Source organism: Leuciscus leuciscus, assembly GCF_965113295.1.
Source record: "Leuciscus leuciscus genome assembly, chromosome: 24".
Classification (NCBI taxonomy): Eukaryota; Metazoa; Chordata; class Actinopteri; order Cypriniformes; family Leuciscidae; genus Leuciscus; species Leuciscus leuciscus.
Genome location: NC_138723.1, coordinates 10,765,694 through 10,777,294, shown reverse-complemented (window position 1 = coordinate 10,777,294; position 11,601 = coordinate 10,765,694).

Sequence of the window (11,601 nt, the reverse complement as noted above, 5' to 3'; positions counted from 1 at the left end):
CTTTTTTTTTATTAGTGTAAAAGAAACTCATAAATACTCTGTTGACTTTGATTTTCCATAGGAGTTTCATACATCAATCGATTCTGTTAAATGTGTATTGTTTTTGTGTATACTCACAATAAAAACAAAGTGTTGTGCTTTTTGCCAAATAAAGAAAAATAAACACGAAGCGAGTTCTGCCTTCTCTCTGCCAGTGAAGTCCATTCTGAAACGCGTCCGAAAATGAACAATAACTCAGCGAATCCTCAGTCAAACAGGCATACAGACACACAGGCATGAAGCTTGAATTATCGGTGCATCCCTACTTTAGAAGCTTTTAACAAAGAATGCCATGTATTTTGCTCTTGTACTAATAATAGTAATTTTCAGCTCAGCTATGTTCTGGACAGAGACGGCCTGGAGCGGAAATTATTATAAAAGAAGGGCCCACATGTCTCACCCGTGAAGAGTTTTGGAGCCTAGGGTTACAAAGATATTCTCTTCTTTTAAATGAAGTAATTTATATAAAAAACAAATATTCTCATCTTGTGAAATCTGTATTAAAAGAGAGCGATTCCAGTCGACCTCATTACAGCTAATTCAGATGTAATGTGACTCCGCCCACGGAGAGCGCGCGCTATTCAAACGCAAATGGCTGAGGCAATCCTGTGAACATCAGCTCGAGAAAACACACAAGTTTATTTAGATCATTGTTTACACCGTCTTGCAGCGCTGTGAGGAATAATACTAATGGAAAATGTCCCTCAGAAGTGCGGGTATATCGAGGAGCGAGCTGAGGAAAACTAGTAAGTTTTTTCCTTCTCATGTGAATTTCTCCACGTGGGTTTCTGTTTATGAATGAATAAACGGCAGAGATGCGCGCTGTTTACCACAGCTGGCAAAGACAGTTTAAATTTAAATCGCGTGTGTGAATGAATGATGATGTTTTAGCAAACTGTATTGCTATACTGAGATGAGTAAAAACGTTACAGTCAGACGAAATATGAAAGACAACATTTTGTTTAGAAGATTTGGGTACAGTTTTTACTGTAGAATATACTGCCACATCAAATAAGCTTTTGTTTAGCAATTTCTATATATAAAATACTATTTTTGTCAAAAATAAAGTCATCAACTAAGATGTTAGCTGTTCCAATGTTGGCTATATTCAAACTAATGAATACATAGCCTAGATAAAATGTAGGCCTATAATCATTTTTTTTTACAAAGAAAGAGTTCACTTGAAATATTGTTGAAATTGTAATTATTGTTGTAATTGTAACCGTTTTAATAAAATAGCAAAACGTATTTACAAGATAGATGTAAGCAAAATCTTAAATGGTCAATAAGTCTTCTTCTAAATATATCTTTTGTCCTTGCATTGTGGCTCAGTCAGTGTCACACCTGAGTGAATGGCTCATCATTATGCAGAGTGGGTGGGACATTGTATTCTAAGGTGTAAACCACTCCTAGTTCACGCCCCCCTCGCATATTTCCAAGCAAAACCTGTTTTACATCAATTTAAATCAATGTATGGTTTTATGTGAACGATAAAGCAAGACTATTTTCACATAATTTTGAAGAAAAAACTATAGGCGACGACATCCATTAGTCAAAAGTCTTATTGCCACATATTTAGTATGTGTTTTGTGGCCTTATTTCAAAAACTTTAATTTTTAGTTTTTTCGATAACCACGCATAAACATGATTCTCTCAAAAATGAAAACATGTACATACATGTGGCTCACATATTATTGTAGTCCTGTTTGTGCTATATAGAGTGAATTTACACCTTTGCCATTAATATGTTTATAAGCAACTGAAAAAAGCACAAATGTCAGAGCATGTCAGAACACCCCCAGGGCCCAAAAAAACGCTCAGACTCCAGAGGGTTAAATGATCGGATTCAAACTGAAAACAAATATTCTCTATTTTAGTAATTTGTATAAAACCAACAGGATGTCCAGTATCTCAAACGCTTGCTAATTACTTTTTAATTCGACACGCCCACTCGCGCAAAAGAGATTCACATGCAAATCTCCACATGGGACGCGAACGCCCTCGTTACCTCAAACACAAAACACCAAAAAACTTCACAAGTCTCTGCTTTTCGTCGAGTTTGGAAGACACGTCTGAGCTTACATTGGATTTACCCCCAGAAGAAGAAGAACGCGATTTGAAGACAAGAAAGATGTAAGGTAAGAAATTCTTACTTATTAGTTTATGGTATTGTTGCATAAACTTCACATTGCAGTTGAACTGTTGCTAGATATATGGTGAATATTATACTATTTAGACCCGTGTTTACTGTTAAAGGGACATTGTGTAGGAATTTCTCCCATCTAGTGGTGAAATTGTATTTTGCATTCAAACGAATAATGCTCTCCAGCGCCTCACTTTTTCAAATGCGCGTTGCATCTACGGTAGCCGTTATGTACCTAAAAGCTATGACAGGATGTCTTATAATAGCACTTCGAGTTTTTCTTCGGGTGAACATGTTTGTTATTTAAAACAAACTGAAACTTGAAACAACGAAAAAAAGAATGTTACAGTATGAACTACTGACTGTCAAAAACATTAACTATGGTAATTAGTAGTAATGCCTTCTTTACTCGTTATATTTTTTGAAGTATGTGCATTGTTAGATATCATCATCATCAGAGCCTTCTCTAACGTTACTTTACTCAATAGCTGCTATTCATCAAAGAGCCTGTTTAACTTTTAACTATAAATGTTCGACTGTCTATATAATAAAGTACACAACCAAGCAATGAAAAAAAAGCTTGTAATTAAGACTGTAACATTGACTTACCTGTCGAGAAGAAAGCAGGAAACTTCAGGGTCTCTTTTGAAAGCTTTCTCCTGCATTAGCTATCCCGACATTAACCCTTGTTTTTGTAATCTCCGGTCACGTTTCCTTTTACGATCTATTTTGGACTTTTTCGACGACGAGGACTCCTTATCCTGTGACTCATATGTATGTATGAATGAACGGTGTATAAATAACCGTGCAGTGCAGCCTTTTAAACTTGCCGGGGCAGTGACAAGCGCCTCTCACTGCTCTGCTCCTCCGCTTCTGCTGGCTTCAGTCACGTGACGCTGGTTCTGAACGAAAACGCGTTGTGGAAACGCCTTGGCTTAGTACTTTTTGTCCCTCTCTGCTATTATAGTTTTTCAAGATGGCGGAACTACATGGAAGCCTCCGTGGACTTACCCGTCCCATGTATATAAAGATAATAAATTCTTCGTTTACGAGGATTAGTCTGAACATTGGCATAGGTATTTGTACACCATTGAGGGCATATTTATGAATAAAAATATAGATTTTAGATAATAAAATACCTAAAAAGCTACACATTGTCCCTTTAAATACTGTTTGTGGATATCTGCTCAAACATAGATATGTATAACCATAATGTTTAATATTTTGGAGCGCGATGGCGTTTCAATGTATCATATTTTGGAGCGCGCTGTGGGTTTTAATGTATCATATTTTGGAGCGCGATTGCGTTTGAAAGGAAAAATGCACCAAACATTAGGCTTTATGTTTTTACTATTATCTCATTTCATATCATCATAACGAATGGAAACATTTGAAGTAACATATGATAATCAATATATTTTTCTCTAGCGTAGTTGTTCTTGAAATCTTTTGGAAGATTTAATTTATTGTTATTATTATTTGATGCAGCACTGCGTAGCCTATGCCTACAAGGCACAACAAACCTGGTGTTCATTATATATTGTTGGAAACGTGTGTGTGTGTGTGTATTCTGTGAATTTTAAAAAGAAATTTTAACCAGAAAAATCTAAAATCTATTCCCAAAATCGTGCAGCCCTATAGTTTCTCTTGATATCAGTGTGTTCACAGTTTTACATTTACATTTAGTCATTTAGCAGACGCTTTTATCCAAAGCGACTTACAAATTAGGACTAATTTAAGCGAGTCATCATAAAGAGGCAAAAAACAACAACAACACAAGAAGTGCTCAAAATACGAAGTTCAGGTATTATTCAGAGTAGCATAAGCCTGATAAGTGATGTTTCAAAGGGAAAAACATTGCCCTAGTTTTTTCTTTTTTCTTTTCTTTCAGGGACCAGATGCAACTGAGTCCTGCTGACTTCAACATTCACATGAGTCTCTGTACATGAACATGGTAAAGTGAAAATCAAACACCTTGGAAATGAAAGGTATGTACAATGTTTTTAGGAATGGCACAAAGGTCTCTGTCTTTGGATCATTGTTTTCAATGTGCTCTTTTGTCATTTGTATTTTTGGATTGTGTTGTGTTGTAAATAAATCCAAACAATCTAAAAGCCATTCTTTTTTAAATCTCCTCATTCTTTGTACAAGGTTGCTCTGAATGACAGGGCCTGATCGCTCCTAATAGGGCAGTTAGGGGAGTGTCTTTGTCTTTCTCAGGTGTGAAAAGCTTACATATTCATGAGATGATCACTCCTCTTCGCATATGGCTTTGTCACACAAAACACGTCTTAGAAATTTTAAATCAATATATTGTCTTATCTGAATGAGCAGTCAGGGTGATTTTCACATAGTTTTGGAGCAAATATTCTAGGCTTTGTCATACAATTTTCAAAAGTCTTGTGAAGAAATAATCAGTATGGGTTTCATGGCCTTATTTCAGTGAGAATTTTTTTTTGTATTTTCACAAACCACGCATAAATGTCATTATCTCAAAACTACAAACTTTTACATACATGCTGCTGATATATTATTGTAGCAGAGTTTGTGCTGAATACAGTGTAATTAGACTTTAGCCATGAAAATGTCACTAGTAACAGAAAAAAACACAAATGTCAGAGCATGTCAGAACACCTCCAGAGCCCAGAAAACAGCTCAGACCTCAGAGGGTTAACCAGGAGTTATCGTTGCTAACGATATAATAGGCCTTTTAAATACTGAAAGAGGAATCTCGCTCAATTCAGACTTTCCTCGCACTGACAGAAGATCCGTCGTTCAAATCAGGCGGTATTAAACAATATAAAAAAATGTACGGACTGCCAAGAGATTTCGTCGTCTCTGCAGGACATTTAATATTGTAATCGGAACTGCAGTGTACTTTCAGCAAATAACAGTGACTATAATGTTAGGCATTTTTAGAAACTGTTAATGTGCTGAACAGCTGGCTTTGTGCCGAGTGAGTTCGCTTGAAGCGCGACTTATCTCACAATTTCATAACGCGCGTGCACAACATTATTAATAACTATATAAACAGATTGAAACTGAATTGCTCACAAAAAGTTTGAAATGCGTCGCGTATCTCCACCAAACTGTAACCGCATTAGTACTGCATTAACATTAACTCAAATGATATATAGGGAATTTTAATAATCAATCAGGAATATGATTAATATATATCGCATATTACAGTTACATTAAATTATCGAAGCTGAAAATAGATCGATTGTATATATGAATGATTACCACAACGGGTTATGGTTCGTCATTAATACATCAATAGTCTTATTACAGATCGATTGTATGAGATAACTTTAATGGAATTAATTTAGTTATCGAACAATCTATTTGTCCAGCAAAGATTAACTTATCAACTTCTCAATAAAGTTATCACTTCTTATAATTCCAGGAAAATTTGTTTCTGGCCATGGAAATCATTCTCCTGTCCTTATAAAATTTAGGTTACTGAAATAGTAACAAATCGTAAAGCTTTGTAGCTAGGATCAACAAATCAGGGACTTTCCGTAATGTGAGCAGACAGACAGAATCAATCGAGGATATATTGGATTTTAATAATTGAACTAATAATACATCGAACTACAGTTACACACGGAATACATGTATATACAACAGAAACAAACGAACGAAAACATTACCACACGAACACGAATTAAGAGAGGATGAGAGAGAGAGAGAGAGAGAGAGAGAGAGAGAGAGAGAGAGAGTGCGAGGAGATGAGCGATCAGAGAGAGATCACAGTACGGCAAAAATCACAGACAAAATGAACCTTGAGAGACACCAAGGAATCAAATCAAATTAAAAGTTCCATAATACTTGCAAAATTGTTCTCTTTGTGTTGCTGAGGAAAGCAGAGTCTTGCGTGTGTCCTTAAGAGCGGGGCATGCTTTCTTGTCTCTTCCGGTCGAGCGCGGTCGCGGGAGGTTCAAAGAGTCTCTTTAAAGTTGAAGTTGCCGATTACGTTCATTTAGAAGACGAAAATAAAGACGAAGAACGAAAAGAAAAGAAAAACGGAGAAGAGCTCCCTAAGGAGCCATGGAACCGGAAACCTCTCACAGAAAAAGTGCTCTAGAGAAACTTTCTGTGTCAGTCTCTTATGGAGAGGATGGGTTCACGCCTCTGTTCGCGCGAACAACCAATGACCGTCTGAGAATCTGAAGTGGGAAAAGTTTCCTTTGTCCTGTCGGACGGTTCATCTACATAGTTTATGACGGCGTTTAGAATTCGTCATTTCTACCCAGAAAGATGGTACACATAGAATAATACATTTTACTGTAATCTCCTGTATACGGTTGGTTCAGTCAGAGCGAGACGGTTAAACAGATACCAAGAATGAAATATAAAACAGTTAAGGATACAAAGTTACAATCAAAAGCACGATTATAGGCATTTAAAGTTCGATTAACACACTAGAAAAATGATGGCTATGCTATTGTAACATGGGAAACATGCAACACATCACAAACTATATCATACACCTTTAGAAATGACTTTATGATGAGTTTAATGTTCAAAGTTTGGGTGTGTGTGTGTGTTGGACTGTCTGTGTCAGGAGAAAGTCCTTATCTCTTCTGTGGGTCTCTTTGAAGCTCACCACAGGGGAAGAAAAATTTTGGTTTTAGGTTCTGGAGTGTCTCTGAGAGGATCGCAGAGTCGTAAAAGGGTGTCAGAGAGCAATCTAAACCCAGACCTGGTGACTCCATGCCAGTAATTTAGATGCTTGAGTGTCCTGATTTACATCCAATGAGTTCAGAGTGTTAAAAGGCTTTGGGTTTCAGAAGGAATGTGCTCAGAAAACCAGAATTGTTCAAAACAAATGAAAGAATGATTCATAGCCCAGTCGTTACAGAATAATATAACACAAATTTTACTTTATTTTTTATTTTTATTTAAAAAAAATGTTAATTCAAACTTTAGTATATTAATATAAATTAATATGAATACACCACAGAGGGAATTTGCTTTGATGCTGTCTGCTATCATTGAGTTTGGGACATTGGGAATGTTCATTGTGGTCTGGAGATGCACACAAACATCTATCAAGTAGAGTAGCTTTAGAGCAAAGCTCTCGGTAACTGACAGCCAGCTCAAGCTCTCCATTCCAGCTCCTCATGGGCCAGTTGAGCTCATCAGCACCACTTAAGACATCTGGAACTGGATTATATCATTGCAATAAAGGTATTTAAAAGCCCTTCACATAAAAACAAGCAGGGCCACACAATGATGGTTAAACTGATAATGATTATTCTCAATTGAGAAATTTACATTTCATCAGAATTATTGCACTTATGTGAGCACAAATCAAGAGAATATCAACTCATGGGCAGGGTTAGAATGTCAGAAGGGCAGGGAGAAGATCAGAAGGGCAAAATAAAGTCACAATTACCTTTATTTTATTCGTTGGCAGAAAAAAAGGGTGAAAAAATTAAACAGAATTGCAAAAAAGCACCCTGCTACATAAAATATTGAGCTATACAGAAGCATAGGGGCCCCGGTTAGCAACTGGAGCTTGGCAAGTAGTTCAGTTAAATGGCTTGGGCAGAAGTGTGGCTTGTTTAGTTCAAATCAAGCACCCCAGTTGGAATAAACAACGCTATAGCAAAAATGCAACTACGGTTTAGTAGTGTGGCCCAATAAATAAAACTGAGAAAAGTCATGAAAGATCAAACTCCAGTTGAAAATCAATTCCAAAGAGACACTGTTGGGTTCCATGCAATTTATGCAATCAAAATTCACATGACCAGTTTAACTTCTCCACTAGACACCACAGTTTGCCCACTAGAGATGGTCTTGATGGGAGTGTCTCTTCCAATTTAAAGAAAAAAAGAAAAAAGAAAAAAAGCATAAGCATTTAAATACCAAATTCTCAGTTCCTGAAGTCGGTTTACAGCAAGCACTCACTTTTCCTAGTACAGTTTTGCTCACAGGAGCCAGAAGAGGGATGGCACACCGCTGTACTACAGTGGATGAAGATCTAACAGAGGTGGAAAGGGTTAAGCCATAGAATTCAATATAAAAAGCACTAATATTAAGGGTTGAGGTAACAAATGTGAACATCTTCAAAATAAAGCGCTTGTAGAGGGTTGGGAACTGAAGACCAGACGATCCAGCCACTGGAACCAATGTGGTCAGGTAACGATCATCCTGGTAAGGGCATCTGAAAGGCAAAGAGGCAGTCAGAAACGCCTTACAGCACTCTAGATGGATAAAGAATGGCCTTACTCACCCATCAACCAGAATGTCCCATTGGGGTAGACTAAGTGGACTGGGGGTTGATGTCACCCAGCAATGTCCCAGCATCAGGACAATGTTGGGGTCGGTCCTCTCCAAAACACGCACCTCAACATACACAGGCCTTGTGATGGAACCAAATGGTCCGATACCCACTTAATATGAGGAGGTCATTCTGTTTTCATACACCACATATCCACTGTCCTCATGCAAATAGTAACACTGTTGGCATCCAGTCCATTCTAAGCCTTGCAGAACAAAACCACAAGCAGCTACTCACCATCATGCTGGTGCCACATGCAGTGACAGGGAACTGGTATATAGCAAAGAAAGGTGTGGATCCCACAGGACTGCAAGCTGGATCACTTCCACCCAGGTGACGGACTGAATCCAGGCTCAAACGAGGCAGCGTAACATCTCTAGCCACCACTACCACAAACTGACCATCTCTTATACACTGGACAGTCACTGGAATAAGGTACAAGAGCAGGTTATTGCTGAGGATCAGTTTAACATGAACACCTTTACATTGACTCAACACTCTTACCTGCCTTCCCATAGTATGGTTTTCTGAGGTTCTTCCCTGGTTATCTGAGGTTCTTCGTGAACACCAGACCGAAGTCAGGGCAGCTGACCTGAGTATGTATCAATCTCTGCTCTCTTCCTTTTCTGTTGATATGAATATTTTGCGGCATGAACATTTCCACAACAAGATCAACAGCTCCTCCAACACACAATCCCTCTTCAAGACATTCAACTCTCTCCTCTGTCCACCTCCACCACCACCCACCTCCTCTTTAACTGCTGATGATTTTGCTAACTTCTTCACCAACAAAACAACAACTATCAGCAATCAGTTCTCAGCTCCACACACACATGAGAACCCAGAACAACCTCTCCCACAGCCAATAACCTTCTCTCCTCCTTCTCTCCACTAAACGAGGAAGTAGTATCTAAACTTCTCCTCTCCATTCATCCTACCACCTGCCCTCTAGACTCCATCCCCTAACACCTTCTACAAGTGATCTCTCCTACACTACCAGCACTCACACATATCATCAACTCATCCCTCCATACTGGCATTTTCCCTACTGCATTCAAGCAGGCTCGGGTAACTCCACTGCTTAAAAAAACTACATTAAACACATCACTTGTAGAGAATTACCGACCTGTCTCTCTCCTACCATTCATTGCGAAAACACTTGAGAGACTTTTGTCCAAGTTACTTTCAACCAAGTAACATCCTTCTTGTCTCTAAACAACCAGCTGGATGTCAACCAATCCGGCTTCAAGAAAGGGCATTAAACCGAGACTCCATTACTGTCGGTCACAGAAGCCCTACGGATCACAAAAGCTGATTCCAAATCTTCAGTTCTCATTCTCCTGGATCTGTCTGCTGCCTTCGACACTGTGAATCATCAGATCCTTTTGTCCACCCTCTCATCACTGGGCATCACAGGAACTTCCCTCCACTGGTTTGAATCCTATCTCACAGGTAGGTCCTTCAGGGTCGTATGGAGAGGCGAGGTATCCAGAGCACATCAACTGACCACAGGGGTCCCTCCTCTTCTCCATCTACACAACATCACTGGGACACATCATACAGGCACATAGTTTCTCTTACCATTGCTATGCTGATGACACACAGCCCTTCCTCTCATTTCAACCAGATGATCCCACAGTTGCTCCACGGATCCCAAGCTGTCTGGTGGACATCTCGGCATGGATGAAGGAACATCACCTGCAGCTCAACCTGGCAAAGACTGAGCTTCTCTGCCTCCCTGCCAATCCGTCTCTACAGCACGACTTCACTGTCAAGCTAGATTCAGCATCAATCACCCCATCAAGGTCGGTCAGAAATCTTGGAGTAATATTAGATGACAAGCTGACCTTCAAAGACCACATTTCAAAGACAGCTCGATCATGCAGGTTTACAATGCACAACATCAGGAAGATCAGGCCTTTCCCAACTGAGCATGCAAAACAACTTCTTGTCCAGGCCCTGGTCATATCTAGGCTTGATTACTGCAGTGCTCTTCTGGCTGCAACTAAACCTCTACAAATGATTCAGAACGCTTCAGCTCGTCTTGTCTTCAACGAGCCAAAAAGGCTCACTCCTCTGTTCATCTCTCTGCACTGGCTACCACTTGCTGCTCGCATCAAGTTCAAGGCATTGACGCATGCGTACAGATCTATCCCAGGGTCAGCTCCCTCCTGCTTTCACTCACTCCTACGAGTCTACATCCCTACCAGAAGCCTACGATCAGTCAATGAGCAACGTCTCGTGGTTCCATCATAGAGAGCCACAAAATCACTTTCCAGAACATTCTCATTCACGGTTCCATGCTGGTGGAATGCTTTCCCCACCCTCATCTGGAATGCAGAATCCCTGACAACATTCAAAATACAACTGAAATCTCATCTCTTCCGTGAGCACTTAACCTCATAAAAAATAAATAAATAAAAAAACATTTATTTTCTTTTCCTTTAATCCTCCCTTATCGGGCTTATGCTACTCTGAACAATGCCTGAACTTCATATTTTGAGCACTTCTTGCGTTGTTTTTGCCTCTTTACGATGACTCGCTTAATTTAGTCCTAAATTGTAAGTCGCTCTGGATAAAAGCGTCTGCTGAATGACTAAATGTAAAATGTAAATGTAACACTGTTGTCCGTTAAAGCAGCAGTTAATAGCTGCACACTCAGCACCACTGATACCAGGTGGTCCACATTGGATCTGCTCATAATCAGCTACAGATGTCAAGCAGCTCTGCCTGTGCCACTGACTGCTTAGGCTAAAACTGCAGAGGAAACTGTTGACTAGCTTGTTGAACTGACTGAGGAAACTGTTGACTAGCTTGCCATTGAACTGATTGAGGAAACTGTTGACTAGCTTGCTGTTGAACTGGCTTAGAAAACTGTTGACTAGCTTCCTGTTGAACTGACTGTTGAAACCACTGGTGGTGATCTGTAGTGATGTATCGTTTGTGAACGAGCCGGCTCTAAGAGCCAATTCTTTGTAGCGAACAAGAAGAGCTGACTCCTGTCGGGGCCAAATCTTTATTTGGGGCGGGACTTTATTTGGATGGGCACACCATGCGGCCAATCACAAGAGAGGACAGACTAGGATCATATCATTATGTGAAAGGAGGAAGGGGGACATACGCTCCGAAA